Genomic DNA, 18,758 nt, shown 5'->3' with positions numbered 1-18,758 from the left:
GTGCAATTGAAAGTTGAAGTATTGCTTGTTTTAAGCTACATTTCTGAAACATTGCATGTTATATTTTAATTTGTTATCTTCAGATATTATAAAAGAAGGTGCTGACTCTAAATATACATGTATGTCTCAAAAAACTATATTCACACTTGGACTCACACTTTTTGAAAATTTATACTTCTCATGTCAGCGTGGTGTTACTTCTCCTAATCAATGTACAGTTGTTGTTATGGTTATTGTTAATGGTGTTTAGTTAAAAGCACTGAAAACTTGGATGTGATAAATTTGAACAAATTGGTATGCATGTAGCATTTATTTCTCCAAAGAGAATTACCATAATTAAAGTCATGCAGTCATAATGTCCATAATATAATATGTCTATAATGTGATATCTGTAATGTAATGTCTTTAATATGATGTCCATTACATGAAGTGGGCTTTATGTTTTCATGTGTTTTCCAGGATCTCCATAATTTACAACACTCAAGTTTAGGCCCCTAGAAAGTAAAAAAGGGGCCAGGCTGACAAAAAAAAATGGTTTATAATTTCAGAGAAAACAAAAAAAGAGGACTGGTTTTATTATGGACATTATGTAATATCCATAACAAAATAATGTTACTTGCTCTCATTTACACATACAAAGTACACCCATTTTGGAAAAAATCTTATCCACAAGGTCTTCCTTGTGTTGAGTTCTGTTAGTTTTGTTCCACTGGTGAGATTTAATGAATACATGTGTCTTACTTAAATCATTTTAAACCTTTCAGTGTGCCAGCCATTTTCACACACTTTTCATTGGACAAAAATAAACAGCCTCTCTTAGCCATTTTCCACAAAGTCAACTTTCAGATTACTATTTTTTAAACAATTAAGGGTCTCCTTAATCTAAAAATCCATGATTGGGCTAGATATGAAATATTGTAAATTTCATCATTTAAGCAGTTGTAAAATGGTATGGGTCATGATGATTTTTATTATTTTTACCATCCCCTCTGGCCATCCAATGAAATATACTTTTACACAAACATTTTGGCTGTATGTATGTAACTGTGATTTATGAATATCTTGAACATATTGGATTGTTTACATGTAATTGTCACAATTCGTCCAGCACTGAGTTAGATTTTGTGCTTCAATATGCTACAAACATCATCAAAGGTATGTAACCTCCGCATGAAAAAAAGTAATTTAAGTGTCTGCTTTAAATCCTAATGCAATGCATTCACAGCCAAATGTTCCAACTTTGTTTTTGCTGATCAAGAAGTTGATAATTATAAACATGGATGTTTTCAAGTAGAAGCCTGTTGTGAGCTTAAGCTTGCTATCACCTTTCTCCCAAAAATCATATGGATGGTCACAAATACAGAACCTTGCATAAGAGTGAGCAGTTGCATACTATACTGGTCATTACACCTGTAACAACCAAAGCAACTTTCTAATCATTAGATGCATTTCAGCTGCAAGGTCCAACATAATGAGACATGGTGTCAAACACTATTGAAGGACGACAACATTCAATTTAAACTCCTGAACGTAAATTCAAAGGATCAAACCATTGGTTAAAGATTGATGCAAATTTAATTAGTGCCTATCTTGCTACTTTAACATTATGTTTCATATTCAAAGCAAACTGATATTTATGAAAAAAAGAGAATAGCCCATAATAACATAAACATTTTTCATTCCCATGAGGATAAGACACACAAAATCCTTACATATATGTCTTATATTAAAGAGGGAAAAATGGAAAAAAAAACATATATACCTACCCTGTTAAGATTTCCTGCCTTCAAAAAATCACAATATGAGCAGTCAGAAAATGATGGACATTTAATAATTTCTGAAAAAGAAAAACATAAAATAAATATTAATCAAATGTGAGAGATATTGACAGTCACAAAAATTCCATTTAAGGTGCTAGATTTATTCCTTTAACTCCCATGAGTGACCAACACCAAATTTCTCCTTACAATCAACCAAATAAATGACAAGAATTACGAAAAATTTCAATTCAGGGATAATTAGTTGATCCAATACTAACCCAGGTTGAAAACCTTGGTAAGATCTGGACAAGATCTTGGTGAAATCATGGCAAGATCTTTGATAAAATCTTGGCAAGATCTTTGGTAAGATCATGTAAGATCTTGGACAAGATCCTGCAAGAAGCTGCAGGATCTTGCTAAGATCTTGACAAGATCTTTCAATGATCTTGGAAAGATATTTTTAAGATCTTGCTAAGATCTTGACAAGATCTTTTAATGATCTTGTCAAGATCTTGGTTATGATCTGATCAAAATTTTTGTAAAATCATGCAGGATCATGGTAAGATCTTGACAAGATCTTACAACCCTTGCGAAATGGCTTTTGGAATTCCTAGGATTTTCCTAGGAATTCCTAGGAATAAAGGTGTGAATTTTCACGGTAAATTCGGACTGGGAATTCCCAACCATAACAACTCTGGTTCTAAAAACCTAGAAATTCCTAGAAATTCCCAAAAATTCCCAGAAATTCCCAGAAATTCCAAGTTTGTAGCCAACAGGACTTGGAATTCCTAGGAATTCCTAGGAATTCCAACTCAGAGAACCGATGACTTTCCCTGAAAAGCTGTAAATCTAAAAAATTCCTAGGAATTTCTGGGAATTTTTAGGAATGTTTAAGAATTACTGGGAATTTTAAGCAAAAATTTGAGGCTAATGATATAAAATAAATACTTTAAATTAAAAAAACCCAGCTAAAATTCAAGTATTCAATGAAATTTATTTAGAAGCTTAATTAAGGCTTACATGTAAAATATTTTTGATTAATTACTAACATCAATGTGTGGTAATATTAGGATGGAATTTGATTTATTTTTCTTTTCTTGAAAACTTCATACGGATTAATCCTCAATTACAGCTATTCATATAAAATAGTTCTAATCAATCATTAAATCTGGTTTGACACAAATTGTGAATAAAATCTGTTGATTCTCTTCCATAAAATACAATTTATCTTAAGTTATATTTATATAGTTATATTCTTGGGAGTGAAGGGGCTAATTACAGACAAATAAAATTGATTTTTTTATTAAAATCTTGTTGTAACTGTAACAATAAATTAGAATGAAGTTATCCTAAACTGCAAACTTAGCTGCTGTTTGTACTGTTTGTATTTTTTTCCTGGGCTCACAATGAGTTGGCCTTGAATGAGGTTGTCAACAAGAACCTTGACCATTTTGTATCTGGATTCCTTGACATCTGAATTTGAAAAAAAATAATATATTAAAATATGTATGTTTAAAGCTCAGACCAGGCTTTTAAGATGGCTATGAGGAAAAGGGCATTCATTGGATTCTCAAATTGAGAAATCTCTGTTATATTGAGTGACTTTCATATTGGAGTTAGTACATCTCTCTCATGGATTTTACTAAAAAAGGGCTGAATACATTATTTTGTTTTTACCAAGGAGGGCTTCTTTATGTACTAAGGTTTGTTATGAATCTTGAATGTTCCCAAACGTGACTAGAGGAATCTTGAAACCTTACTGATAGGTTTATTTCATTGTAAAGTATAAGCTTAAAAAACTGCGGCATGCAAGTGACCGATTCGATTCTCAGAATTTTTCTAGTTTCAGTTGCGCCGAGCGTTATGTAAGCTTAGTTCAACCCGCTACATCTATTCTTTTATAAGATTTTGATCACGTAACGAATATCGCAATTTTTACTCACCACAAACTTTCAAAATCGTAGCTTTACAGATGGCCACTCGACCCTTGTTTGTACCAGTCCATATGTCAACTGCTGTCCCTTCTTTTAACTCCACGGCGCCAAGGACTTTCTTCTCTTTTACAACACTCACGCTATTCTTGTTTTCCCATTGAACCACAATAATAGCTATCTTTAGAAATGTTATATTAAGCAAAACAGTTGAGAAAAGCGATCAACCGATGAAAAGTACATTCAAAGATGAGCGCCAAATGGAGTCTTCTTTGTTTCCGATCACGCGCATGATCACGTGGATCTTTTAGGACTTGTCATTGGCTAGCAAAGTGAATCCGCTGGCTTGCCGATTGCAGTGTTAAGAGAAGCGCCCAACTTTATTCTGACTTCTCCGACCAGTTCTCTGCTTCTAGAAGATGGATAGCTTGGTGATATAAATAAAGATGTGAGCTTACTCTATGTAGAAATAATCGACAAGAATCGATCGTATTACAAATGCACGATTTGTGGCCGAAAGTTGTCGAGGAAACAAAGACTCGAAACTCACTTGAGTTGTGTTAATGGCAAAGGTGAGAAATAACACAAGCCAATCACAGTTTTGAATGCGACTACAAATCGTCTTTTACCCTCATATTTATAAAAGAAGGATACCACATTCGGAAGTATAAGAGATACATAGATGATCCCTGAGTGTACCAGTACCTAAATCTACACAGCTTGACCGTAGCAAGCGTTCAGCAACACGTTCCAACACCGCCATCTCGATTCCTCAGTCAGTCGTTTCCACTGAACTTAAAGCAGTATTGACAACAGAGTAGAGTGCGTCTTACAAAGGAGAAACATTTGTACAAGAGACAGGAGTAGCTATATGCGATTACAGAGGTGCGTTGGAACTCTGGTCCACAAATAGTTATGCACTGCCCGAAGTATAAAACAATTTTGTTGATAGCTGACAGATAGAGAAGAACAACAAGTAAACTTAAGAGCTGTTATTATTGAAGTGTGACTAGCACTTTTCATTTTTATATAAAGAAGGACTTGTAATTTGCACCAAAAATAAAAAGATGTAATATTTTTTTGGGAGATCCAGTGATTGGGACATTTAAGAAATTAAGTTATGAAAGGAAACTTAGTTGGTACTTCTCACTACTAACAAGTCTTGTTGACAAATATTTTCAGATCAGAGTTTCAAATAAAGTAAATTGAAGACGTCATATAAAAGGTGTTTTTCCTCAAAGGGAACATTGACTACCTCTGTCTTGTCTGCATGCCAAATGTTTGCAAAGTGTGTGGATGATCCACAAGTATTGGAACTCTTACAAAAATGTTTTGTAAGAATAAAAACAGCAAAACAAATTACAGCAATTAGTCATGAAAATAGAGCAAAAAAACTGAAAAAAAAAGCAGCAACAACAATCATGAAAAAAGAAAGATTAATTAGGTGTTGAATTTGTTTGTCTAAGGCATGAAATTTCTACTAAAAGTATTGTCAACAAAAAGTCTCGGACAGCGTTTGAGGCAACTGAGCTTGACTGTTCCATGGTTTTCTAACAAAGGCAACCAGTAATGTAGGTTAGGGAAGTAATATAACAATGTAATTATTGTTAATTATTGTGAAAGTTGGCAATTTCCATTTAACATAACTGACAGCTGGTTCATGAGAAAATCCATATTAATGTAAAGATTTACTAAAACTTAGTTTGAGTAATAAATTTCATGATCTTTTAGTTATAAACATGTACATGTATGTATATCTCTTGGTAAGTTTTGTATAGCATACCTTTTATTGAGCCAAAGTTTTAAGCCTCTGAAATGACTCTTTTTCTTAAAACCTTCACATTCAAGGTATTGAGAATTTCTTAGAATTTATGTGGACCTCAGGGTATTAAAATTGCCTAAAATTCAATTCCCAGAAATTCCCAAGAGTTCCACACTTCTTAAATTATAGGTAGTTTGTAAAGCTGAGAATTCCTAGGAATTCCTAGGGATTCCAAGTCCTCACAAAACTGGAGTCTTCCTTTCCCAGAAATTCCCAGTAATTCCAAGCTTTTTAAATCAGAGTTAATTTGCATAGTTGGGAATTTTTGAGAATTCCTAGGAATTCCCAGGAATTCCCAGAAATTCCCAGAAAACTGGGAATTCAGTTTGCAAGGGTCATTTGCATAATTGGGAATTTTTGAGAATTCCTAGGAATTCCCAGAAAACTGGAAATTCAGTTTGCAAGGGAATGATCTTGGCAAGATTTTTTACTATCTTACATGGTAAGATCTTAGCAAGATCTTTCAGTGGTCTCAACTTGCCAAGATCTTGGCAAGATCCTTCCAAGATAAAGATCTTGACAAGATCATCCAAGATCTTTCATGATCATAAAAGATCTTGACAAGGTTCTCAACCTGGGAAATCCTCTGAACTAACATTATAAGAATTGTATAACTGACAGTAAGGAGAATTGCAAATTGGATCTGGGAGTTAAAGGGTTAAGGCAGTAATTGTTGCTATTGAACAGTGTAATGAACTGAAGAAAGCTTTAGGACAATCTGAAAGACATAGATGACATAAGGCTGTTTCACTCAATCATGCTCAAAAGGGGTTGTTGGAAAATAATTGAACTCAAGAGGAATCCTACAATGGTAAAACCTTCAGATATTTCAATTCATGGATACTGCATGTGTTTGCTATTTTTAGAACACAGCAAGTTGAACTGGGAACTGAGGATAATATATAAATATAATATATAATATGTAAATATTTCATTCAACAAATTGCCAAGGAAAACTTCAATAGTTTTTGGGAAACCTAGCTTTGAATTGGCTGTTGCATAATTTAACATCTGCAGACTATTCAGTGGTTCCTATTACTAGTAAAGTAAAACTATATGCTAAGGCTCAAAGAAAGATTGCTTTGGAATTAGAGTTCAAATGCTCAATAGCCTCTTCAGTGCACACTGAACCTCATTCGCCATTTTCTTTCCATCCCACCCTCCTCAGTGGTTATTTGTTATGGAAATATTCCTTATCTTTTGGGTTTTCTGTATAAGAAAGCCTCTCTGTTAATATTATGTTTTAGCACTATTAGATTTATCAGCTTATATGCATCAAATGAGAGTCACACTTTGTGGAAAATTAGTTAACTATAACCAAGATGCACGATTTGTCCCAAACATTACTTGTGGTCAAATGTCCTATGGTTTATCAGATTGAATTTAAAAGCACAATAATTTTGTTGAAAAAAATATCATCGATAAATAATGCCTCAGTCGAGTTCTCGGAAAACATGTCATCGAATTAGAGAAGGCTAGTCATTCTCTAGCACCGGAAAACGAACTGTGAGTAAAGGCTTTCGCTTTCAGTTTCTTGTCGCCTTCAAAAATAGCAACTTCCGCCTAGACTGATACGTATTGCGTGTTCCAATCTTTACTAAAGCATTTCCCTGTCCCGTTAATCTAGATCAGAAACGACTGCTGGAAGTAAAACATCTGGTCTGAGTACAAAACAGACCCTTACTAAAGTATGAAATTCAAATAAAGTGACCTTTTAGTGCGCATCAATTCATAATTCATGAATCTACTTACTGTACCTCTCAGAATGGCGCTTTAAACGAAATAATTACACCCGAGGTACGTGTAGAGGGTACGCAATCGACCTGAAAAGAGAAAAAAAGTAGCTTATGTATCAGTTATATCTTCACCGTACCATACGCTTATTTCCAAAGGCTTGTGTTAAAATTTTCGTAATCATACGCATTTACGCGAGTGGAATATCGTAAGTCAACAACGGGTTATTGAAGTTTAAGTTAAAGTTACGGAGTGAATAACTTTACTATTTTGTCTGTACCTGCTCTTTCTTCGCGTCAACTCTTGTCATAAACAGCAATGTGAGTTTAAACCGATTCGTTTCCTTGTTTCCTGATCTTCCGTCGAGAGAACGAAGAAAGTCATAAAAGTTAGGTATTCTAACAGACTCAGAGAAGGGAGTCGTTCATGACATGCGCAGATAAGACCATTCTGAAATGAAATATAACACCTAAAATCGAGTAACACCATCACGCAATAAAACTAACTTTGCAATGCGTTTCTCGGCCTCAGGAAGAAACATCGTTCAAAAAATTGCAACGGCATTCTTTTAACGTTCACATGAACAATAAGCAACATTTTTTCCCCCAAAGCTGGAGACGAGTGACGCGTGATTCACTTCATACCACCTCTTACTACAGGTCACGCATGTTGACAAGACACGCACGGCAGATTTCAAATAGCATTTTATTGCCAAAACTACTGACGAGTGATGCGTTCGTCTTCTTACGTTTTTAAAATTTTTGAAGGCCGGAATCTGTCCCCTTCCCCCCCTCCCAAACCCCCCCCCCCAACCCTTAAAAACACGGCCAGAAACTCTCAACTTCGACGCTCGTAGTTGCCACTTAATCCCAATCAAAACCTCCCTCCTTCTGATTATTAATTGTTGGAGTCTGATCAGCAAAGCTAAACTGTAGACCAAGCCTTTAAGTCTGTTCCTTTGACGTCTCCATCATCAACCCGTCCAAAGACTGGCTAGGCGAGAAGACTGACCTAGATGGACCTGATCAGAATATTGTACGCAATCAACACATGGACAGAGAGTCGGATGGTCCTGCGGGGATTAAAGAAAGGAACTTTGCGACTGATTTAAATTACAGGATGAATGCTCTCAAATATATTTTTAAACTGACGCTTACAAAGGAAAAGCATAAAAATTTTAAAATAAATACTTCAGAAAGCTCTATTAAAATATTATTGACCTTGTTCCTATAACTTGCAATTTATCTGTGCAAGCTCAAATAGTGAAGATAAAATCTGAATTGAACCCAGAGTCAAACACTCAGAAAGACTAGCTTCATGTTGTAAAGCGCCGCTCATTATTTATCGCCTATGGGGGGGCTGGAGGATTTTGGTTGTGTCACGACTTAATTTACCTGCTTCCCCCATAATATACTTATGTCTCCTCATTGACAGTCAATTGACGGTCAGTTTTCTATAGTCCCCCTTAAAAATCTGTTCGCGGCAACTGATCAGCCTCCGTTCATTGAAAACCATTGAAATCCCATCCCCATCTCCCTCCCCCCTCAAAAAAAAAAAAAAGAAAGATGAATCGTCCCTCCCCGGTGATAAATTAAGTGTCTAGTCTCTAAAACTCTTCACATAACTCAGTTTTGTTAGTCTTTGAAAAAATTCACTCGTGCTTATTTATTCCAAATTGAACTCGAAATCATGTGATTAACTCTACAAATTCAAATTGGTTAGCGTCTAGTTGACTTTGATGGCCTCAGCAATAGATGTAGCTCCAGCATCACGAATACTATTGCTACACAAATTGGTTAGCTTCTTGTTGAATTTGATTACCTCAGCAATAGATGTAGCGCCGGCTTCACTCATACCATTGTCAGACAAATCCAGATTGATTAGCGTCTTGTTGACTTGTCTTGTTGGCCTCAGCAATAGATGTAACACCGGCACCACCAATACCATTATAATACAAATTCAAATTGGTTTTGAATCTAAGCACAAATGAAGAATGCTGCAAATAATTTTTGAAAACTTTTATGTAAGAAATCCAAATTCAGTCAACTCTTTTGCATGGTTTCCCAATTCACTTTCATTCAAATCCAATTTGTCGTTAAGTAAACCATTCAACGCTACCAACCCGAGGCGATTAAATTGCGGTTTCTAAAGATCTCTCAGGTCTTCTTCTGTTTCTAATAGTCCCTTATTTTTCTACATCTTCTCAAGACACATTCAACCATATCCAAGTACAGTTGAGCTAAATCGTGCCTTTCCTTAAAGTACTTGGTGACAGATCTTTTTATATGCGGAATTTGAGTGAATCCTTCGATCTGAAGCAGCGCGTCACAACACTTTCTCACCTCTTTTCCAGTTACGTGTCTTTCTGTTGCAACTATGTGGCATCTGGGGAGTATTCTTCCTTCAATTAATTCAGAAAAATCGACAATTTACCGGATGATAACTCATCCAATCCATCCAATATCAATAAAATGATATTGTGATTTGACTTCTTCATCGATTACTCGGGTCAGAAGTTGCTCATCAATGGCTTCCCAAACATCAGAATGCCATGCTTTGAATGCTGTGGAGCCACGACCTTGAGGTACTTGCTTTTTGGTGGCCCAGTCGTAGGCGTACTTTTTTACAGTAGGTGGTTTTTCTCATACCAGGTTCTCCTTCAATCAACACTGTTCTCGGCGCTGAACACTCTTCCTACGGGTCTAGTATTGACGACATGTCAACAAATACGTTACTGATTTCTCCTCTCGTTTTCTTTCTTCTGAGCCTTGTAAAAGTATTGCCAAGAAAAAACGGAAACTCTTCCCACCATGGAAATGGTGAGAGCCATCCCTCGCGAGTCTTGTACAGCTGGCGAATTCCATTAATAAGCTCAGTTGGATCAAAAATACCTAGCAGTAGTAAAATGAATAAGAAATCTAACGAATGCAGCATTGCGAGCAAGAATCTCATATCAATAATCATATGCTCGCAACATGCAGGAAGTTTATCTCCATGGACATGATTAATCGAGCTAGCTTGCCACAAGTCTACTGTATATAAGCGTTAGAGTGTCCGAAGTACTGAACGGAAGGTAGTAGGTTTGAGTCGCAACTGAATAAAAGTCGTACGCGGTCATTAACTATCTATTTCCATTATATTTCAAAATCATGTCGCTGCATTTCTAGTGTTCTTGTTGGTTCTCTCAGTTTCGGTTATCATGCCCTACACTTTTTTGCCAAAATAATAAATAAATTAAACAAAAAATAATTTAACAAAAATAACGGAGCCAAAAATAGCCCCCCACTCAAAAAACTTGCTGCGCGGTTCGTGCATTGTATTTTTCAGAGAGAAGAAAACATGATGCCGGGATGTTGGCAGACTCCAACCTGTTGGCAGATCTCAACCCATATGCCCTTTCGCCAGCTGGACGGCCTCTATGTATATATGGTGATCCGGCTTATCCTTGGCGAGTGAACCTCCAAAGCCCATTCAGAAATGCAGTTTTGACGGCTCAGATGGAGATATATAGCGAAGCCATGAGCTTTGTTTGGTCTTCTGTGGAATGGCTCTTCGGAGACATTGTAAATTATTTCAAGTTTTTAGATTTCAAAAGAACTTAAAATTTGGTTTTGAGCTCAGTAGAGAAAATGCATATTCTAAAAAGACAAAATTGGCATCTGGCAAGCATTTTCATGATAGGTGTTTTTTGACTTATTTAAATGTTGGAAAATGAATGGAAATAAGATATTGCCATAAGCCATTCATTAAAAATTATAATAAGCCAGTTGATCATTTCTTATTCCTTTTGGCGGTCTTGCCTTACAGGTAGAAATTTCGGTCACCTTTTTCTTAATTTGATCGCGAATTTGACATGGAGAAAGATGTGTTTGCGTAAATTACAATTTGCGGCTAAATATTGGTATATTGCCATTAGGTTGCGAAAAGATGTATAATTACGAAGAAGAATGACTTTACCTTATAAAATATTGATCCCGTACAGGAGTTTCCTGGAAATAACCGTCCCTATACTTTTACCACTGATATTCTAGTTGTCGAATTCCCGATCAGGAAAATAGTTCTTAAATTTTCATTTAGCACGTTCGACACCTCTTTTCTTGGAGGTGACTTAGGGTGTCAACAAGTAGTACTTTTCATCCTCCGCACTCAATTTATAATCAGGTAACTTATACGAACAGCACGTAGCTCTTTTAGGGGCGGTACTCTAAGCACACCCTTTCTTCTCCGAATTTCCTGTTTATTCTGCTGTTATGTAACAGTCTTCGAGGACTATTTTCTCTTAAGATCCTCAATTATGATTCTAATTCTGTCAGTGAGTTCATTTTAACTTTTATATTACCAATCTTGTTTTAGTTATGACCAAACTTGACCGCAAGAGTCAGAAATTTAAGGTAGAAAATGATTTTTTAAAGCGTAAACATCTCGAAGGTACCTACTTAGTATGTGAGCTCCGTTCTGTGTAGCTTAACGTGATTCGCTAATTAAGTGTAAAAGGATGACGAAGGTTAGAGATTGATAGCTCAGTAAGCGTCACCTTTTAAGCGGTGACCCCCACTTTCCTTACGAGATCTGAGCTAGTTCCCATGATAGTAACTTGTGTAGAAAAAGGAGAGAATAAAGAAATAGCCAACAGAACGAGTGATAGAAAAACATCTAACAATATCGTTTACGCACTTTTAAGGAACAGGCTCACCTGCTCGTATGAAAATAACACTTCTAAGTTCTTTCGGTGTAACCCCCAAAACCTTTTTCCTACTTTGCATAATACTATGCTTTTTTAAACTGAACACAAAGAGAGTATAATTGTAGCACTAAAATAATTTATCCATTTAAGATATATCTTGAATGGTATAAACCACTGAACAAATTTCTAGCAAAATAGGTGGAAATCATAATTGCAGAACCCAACAGAATTTATTCCTACTTTAAAAAAACAGAAAATGTAAAATGACATTTAACAAACAAAATCATTAACTTGAAGCTGCAATAAATTTACAAGGAAGAGTAAATCAATGCAATGTCATCTCTGTCGGGGAACTAGTTAGTTATGACGTTTTCGCAAGTCTTTCTAACAACACCATCATAGCCTGTGTTTGTTGTTGCTGTTTCTGCAAAAAAGCCATTTGAAGTGTTTGCATCTGATCTTGTCGTTAAGCCATGTTTGCAATCATAGCCTCCTGGGTTTTAAACATTTGCGCTTGCTTCTCTTTTTCTTTTTCAACTTCTCTTGCGTACAAGGCGAGCTCCTCTTCACGGATCTTAAGCTACTTTTCTGACTTTTCCCGTGGAAATTCAGTAACATCAGCTCCGCTTCTTTGCTGCCTTTTCGCTTTTCTTTCACAGTCTTCATTGGCCTTTCTTTTAGTTTCACCAAGTCTTTCCAAGGCTTGGGAACGCATCTTGGTTTTTTTGCGATCTGTTTCTACGCTCTTGCTGCTACAAGATTCTCTCGTTAATTCTGTTAGTTTCTCTCTCAGAAGTTTACTCTAACAGAACGGCGAACTTTGTTGGTTCGGGAGATGCACCACTTGCTTTTGCTTCCTCTCTACTTTGCTCTCGACATCTTTCGAGTAGCAAGTCAAATCTCTCTCTCACCACCCTTTGATTTAATTTGAGATTGACTGCAGTCACACTGTTGAGGTTTTCGGAAATTTGCGTCCAAATTCTTCCGCTTTCATTGCTTCCTTTCTTGAACTTGTAAAACTTTTGTACCAAAATTTCTTTGTACAGCAACACGTCGTGCGCTGTTGTCCACTAAATTGGCTCGTTGTAAAAGTCAAAATTAGCGGAAATAAATGAACTTTCTAATAACTTGTTATCAGTACCCACCAACTTAGTGCCGGAAAAGTAAACTGAAGAACTGTCCCTGATTTTGACATCTTTTTTCTACAGATAAATTTCGACCAAATTTCGTTCAGCTATGATTTATCAACTCGTAAAGAAACGTAAGTAATTTAATCACGAGGAAAAAAATTCAAATAATTAAGACTTCAGAAAAAAAAATTATGGCAAATTCTGACGTACTCACCACTACGGGAACGAAGCGATTTTGCCGTAGTAGATGGCAAGATTACGGCGTGAATTCCCGCCTAAGACATGCACAATCCGATGGGTTTTAAGTGTAGACTTCCGGTCGCCGTAGTAGAGACTGCATCTTAAAGTTCCTTAAAATCAGCCGAGAAGCTACTGCACGAACACGAAGTGGTAACAACAACTAGCTTTGTTATGGATTACTGCTACGGTGTTGGCAAAGGTAAGTCTAAAGTCAGAGGGGCGCCTTAAATGAACTCTGGTTACGAGGGGGAATGTTAAATGTAGGGATGCAGGGGAGTAGTGGTCATGGGGAGACCAAGGGATCCAAAAACATTCCATAAAAATCGCAAATTAAATCTACTCTTTATTTTGATTTTTGAAAGACAGGTGTGTCAAAAACGTGAAAAAGCTGTACCACGCTTCCTTATTAAGTCACTGTTTATTCACTTGATTTAACGATTTTACGACAACGCTTTGGAACAGTGCCATATATGGCGCGATAAAACACGTGTTGCATACATGTCTGTTTAGTTATGTATAGATAGAGGAAATCTCTTATAAATGTCAATTAAATTAAGACTAATTAACGCATCGTACAGTTTCCAACACAGCTGCGTAATTCACTTACCTTGCTTTCTTTCTTTTGTGTTTTTGCAAAAATTGGAAAAGATAGAAAAGAATAAAAAATAAAACCACTGCCGAACTTCAATAACTAAAATGTGGTGGCTAACCTGAAAAAGGAGGGGTTTGTATGTGGTTGTCAATACCCTTTTTCAGATATGACCTAAAAGTCAATACCTGCAGCACATGCCTCTCGCACAGACTTATATTATTGACTAACTGACTGATTGACTACCAGACAAAATTGATAAATGAATGACGGAATGAATGAATGTCTCTTTAATGCCTCATTGATTTGTCACAAAGAATGTAGAAATAAAAGGGAAAAAAGTATTTTTTCATGATCCCCAGACTGCAAAGTCTCCACCAAGGATCACATATGATTAAGTTCCTTTTGTTATCACTGAAAAAAGGGAGAATGATTGCCATCAGGGCACTGACAGGTATGCAGCTGATAAGCAACGAAGAAAAAAATGCTTAGGTAACAAACACGGGATTGTAATGTTTGAAGATATGTTATTCCATGAGCCTGTAGAAGCCAGTTTTCTGTGACCTTAGCCTGCCCTGAGGCGAGAAAGTAAATAGTTGAAAAATTGAAAAAAAAAATAGGACCAAACTGGGAAAATAGTTGTGCAGGGTGTGTTTGTTTGTACAAATAGAATGAAGTAGAGGACACAGAAGACTTACATTTATGCTTTCCAAGGAGGAATAACCACCTTGTTTTCTACTAAATGATGATTGCATGGCAAAATTGTTTTCTTTAACTGATTTCTAATTCCTACCAGCTAGAGGTACAAGACTAAATAAAAAAAGAGAAAATGTAAATTTATTCACGAAAATAGTAATTCCAAGGAGTGTACGACTCGTTTAGAATGCGGAAAAGTAATATGAGCAAAGTCGACAAAATATGCCAGCTGTACCTCCAGCCAGTAGTAAAAACTTTTTCACTATCACGTATTGGAAGAACCGTAGTTAAAATTAGGCAAACACGACTGACGTTGTGTTGTGCCGCTAGGGACGAAGGGGAACGAGAGCTAAGTATAATTTCATCAGTCAGTTATTCTTTCTTTTTTTTTTTTTTTAGTATAATCGAGAACCATATTATTTGACAAGCACTGGTTCTATTTCTGCTGCTTACATTATTATTGCTTGGGTATAATCAGGAAATTATGTGAACAACTGAGCACGTACCCCTCCAACGACCCAACAACAGTCAACTGATGACAAGTTATGGTCAACGTTCTCTTAGTGGAAGGGGTAGGTAAGTATTTGCTCAGATACTGACATTTATCCACATGTGGTTACCCCTCAAAAACTTTTGATGCGAAAAGCCCACCTCGTTTTTCCGCAAACGTGCCTTCTTTAAAGAAATCAATAGGGTATGAAATTTACGAATTGCCTTGAAATTTGGTCAGAAGACTCTCAAGATAACAATCTATAAAAAAAACTGTGTGAGGGAATTCCGTTTTTCGAAATTGGTAAAATTTTGATAAGCAAAATAGACAGAAAAGTTGCAAAGCAACAAATAGCAATATCAAAAAATCCCCGCACTATTTTGAAGAGCAACCCCTCAGGATTGGAATTGTGCAGAAATTTAATTGTGCGGTCTGTGTTGATACCCGATTTTCTCAAAGAAACATCGTCTAATTGGAATTTTTGCACCTCAGTCGGTTTACGATTAGATCAAGCTAAAAAGAATGTTTTTTTCCTGATAGCGCATTTCATAACTTTGCCCCGATACATAGTTTATGGTAGTTACGCTGTAACTAGGCGTTAACAGTATCTTTTTTTCGCGAAGGACAACCTTGAAAGTCGACCTTATTCTTAAATATGAAGATCGGTGACACTGAGCATGTTCAAAGGTGTTAGGTTGCAAAAACAACAGGCGCGATCGGTAATAAGCAAAGATGGTGTAGATTATGTTGCATTAAATAATCTCTTTTCGGGCATAATCTTAAGGAAATATAACCCGGAAATATAAACCCGTTTAAAAAATAAATCAATTGGAGAGCCTTGTCAGCAAGCGGTAATCGTCCAACAATACTTTCCAGCATTGTAAACAGTGGACGGCTCATTTTATTACCAACGTATTTGCGTATACACTATATAAATCACACATGAGCTACCTACCATAAAGATGCCCGGCTACATTTCCAAAATGGCTTCCAAAACAACGAAGGAAAAGTGCCGATACTGCAAGCGTTTTCTATATTGTTCACCTTGTTGTGACACATGTCTACTTAACCGCGCATTGCATGAACGAGCGAATTATTGCTCTTCAAATTCCTTGATTTGTCCGAACTTTTAAATCGATCTACAGGAAATTTCTAACGGCTTTTGAAGCTTTGTTTCCAGACGATTCAGTTGGGAGTGGTAGTTACTACATGTGATATTGCATTTTTTCTTTTTTATTTCAGTATTTCTCAGACCATAAGTTTTTTTAAAAACTACGAGTGTTTATCGTAATTGATTATAATATCGTAATAATTTTAGGCAGATACAGGGCCCCTCTGGGCAACAGCCTCACAGCTGTGGCCATCCTGTTTTAAATAAAGTTCACTCATTCGCTCATATATCACGGGCGACGAGCCAGGAAAGAAAAATAGTCCAAAATGTGAGTGGTCAGCGGAGAAACAAGTTTTAACTATTTATGTGGAGACAAATCATTTGCAGTTGCAGAATAGAATCGTGTTGTAAAACCAAAATGTCACCAAGTTATACCTCGCTAATTAAAAAAGTTAAGGAATTTTCCAAACGCTTTGACTGTAATTTTTTTTTTTACCGCTATATTAACCAACGGTGACACCGGGAGAGGCATCAAGAAGAATGATATTTACGTTTGCTAATTTGTTGTGTGACGATAAAAAAGTATCTTGACTTCCAGTTATTCAAGGTGTTAATGACAGTTGGCTTGCTTTTCACTTGAATTTTGCAATCTAGATTGTTTTTTCCCGGAAAATGAAAAGCCACGCAACTCTACTCTCGATTTTTATATTTTTGAGTTTTTAATAAGTTTGTATCCACCCATTGTTTATTAAAGCAATAAAGGATATATGTAAAGTTAACACTTTTGAAAAATAGCTGAACTTCTTATTTAGCGAGGTATCCTGTCAACAGAGAAAGATGTTTTTCATCTTTTCACGAGCGCGGGACAAAGAGGAAAATCTGAGTCCCCACACGGAATCGAATTTCAAACCTGCGGAAGCCGCGCTCCGATGCTCTACCTCTGAGCCACAGAGACTCTATGGTGAGCGAAGTCTATTGCGAAGTTTATATGACACGCGTCCTGCACACGGCTGGGATCAGCGATGTCGATAACGTCATGTTTGTAAATAGATTAAGAGAGATGGTAAAGTTTTGAGCGCGGTAAAGAAATAGAGAAAGATTTTCTCTTTGTCCCACGTTTGTGACAAGACGAAAACATCTTTCTCCATTTCTTTACCGAGCTTAAAACTTACCATCTCTCTTATACTAAGGGCGCGAGTAGATAGTGCCGCGAACGAGTGAGATGAGAAATTCCATATCTGAAAGCAACCATGTATTATTCTGTTTATCGTTTAAACACAACAGCCCTTTACTGACAAGAAAAGCCGACTTTAATAATGAATGAAAATAAAAGGATCAGCAATCTCCGAATAAAAATTGTAAAATGAACGACTAAAAACGATGAAAAATGCTGCGGTAAAACCGTGTATGACGACTACAACTGAACAACAAGAGAATTCTACATACAAGTATGCAAGGTTAGAGCGAATCTTAGAAAATCAAATGGAACAGAAAAGCACTTATTGGGGAACTAATTGTTCTAACTTAGATGAAAAAATATGAAATAGAAACTATAACTGGAGCGACACAAAAGAACGAAACGTGAGAACAAAACGGAGTAAAATATAGCCCAACAACAAGAGTAGTAAAAGGAACAGAGGTTGTTTGCAATAAACTGATTGAAATTATGACGAATTGTGCGAATATCGTGCAAACAAAAACGAATGAAACGAGCACGTTTTTGAACAAAGGCGCGTGTCCAGTTACAATAACAACAGATGAAAATAAAATGAGAAATGCAAGTAAACAAAAGAGCGAATGTCCCTGATTCCTAACCACGGAAAAGCAAATGCAAAAGCGGGCTAAAAACAAATTACAATGAAACTATTTAAAGCAGTAAAACAAAGTAATAACTAAGAGAATTTGTGGAGTTTACGCGCTAGAGAGAAATTATGAAAAAATTAGAAATTAATTGGAGTCAGGTCAGGTACATCTTTTGCCTGCTACTGGTACCCTGTAACCCAGTACTACCTGCCGCAGAACCACCACTGCCTTGTGGTTGCTTTCGGGAGAAGCGAAGGCTATGGGAGTAAACCCTGACAGAAAATCCGGTGTGGAGCCCCGTAGGCGGCTGGTGGAACAATGTGAAACCTTCCGGCAACTCCTGCAGCTGCGCTGGCACCGACCGTATCGGCTCGTCCTTTCCGTCGGACCCTACCAGCAACGCCGAGAGGGGGATCCTGGCGACTGGGCACACCAGGATTTCCATATCTTCCGCCCAGGCCTGCACCTGGAGAGGTCACTCCAGCTTCGCTGACCAGCGTAGGTATAACACGGAGAGCAGCAGTCTACCGGTTATAAGTCCAGGCTCGTTTGGCGTAGAGCCGGGCGCCAGGGGTTGCTCTCGACGGTGGAAGGGGTCTTCGAGCCCCATTGGGTAGCTAACGCCCGCCTCAATCCGGGCAGCCCCCGGACAATTGAGTTGCTACCCCGCCACAACCTGCTTGCTCCATTGGGTGCTTGGAGCTTAGGCAAAACCGACAGGCAGGTTGTAAAGCCCCCGCACCAGGCAAACAACAAAGAAACAAGAAA

General features: G+C 36.9%; 2 long non-coding RNA genes and 1 pseudogene across 2 annotated transcripts; 1 reads left to right on the top strand and 2 right to left on the bottom strand.

Annotated features, from left to right (window-relative positions):
• Positions 1 to 140: 140 nt before the first annotated feature.
• On the bottom strand, positions 141 to 7,700 carry LOC149043701 (uncharacterized). The gene is made up of 3 exons (XR_016187991.1): positions 7,528 to 7,700; positions 7,271 to 7,336; positions 141 to 1,837 (listed from the first exon to the last, which is right to left on the bottom strand). It is a non-coding gene; the product is annotated as an uncharacterized LOC149043701 (long non-coding RNA).
• LOC149043702 (uncharacterized) lies at positions 4,149 to 4,769 on the top strand. The gene is made up of 2 exons (XR_016187992.1): positions 4,149 to 4,263; positions 4,468 to 4,769. It is a non-coding gene; the product is annotated as an uncharacterized LOC149043702 (long non-coding RNA).
• A 4,592-nt stretch (positions 7,701 to 12,292) lies between the features above and the next one.
• LOC149043700 (uncharacterized) lies at positions 12,293 to 18,435 on the bottom strand (annotated as a pseudogene).
• Between the last annotated feature and the right edge of the window lie 323 nt (positions 18,436 to 18,758).

Source organism: Pocillopora damicornis, chromosome 6 (assembly GCF_964200805.1).
Source record: "Pocillopora damicornis chromosome 6, jaPocDami1.2, whole genome shotgun sequence".
Taxonomy (NCBI): Eukaryota; Metazoa; Cnidaria; class Anthozoa; order Scleractinia; family Pocilloporidae; genus Pocillopora; species Pocillopora damicornis.
The sequence above is the reverse complement of the archived record's forward strand: the minus strand, read 5'-3'. Positions and strand labels throughout refer to the sequence as shown.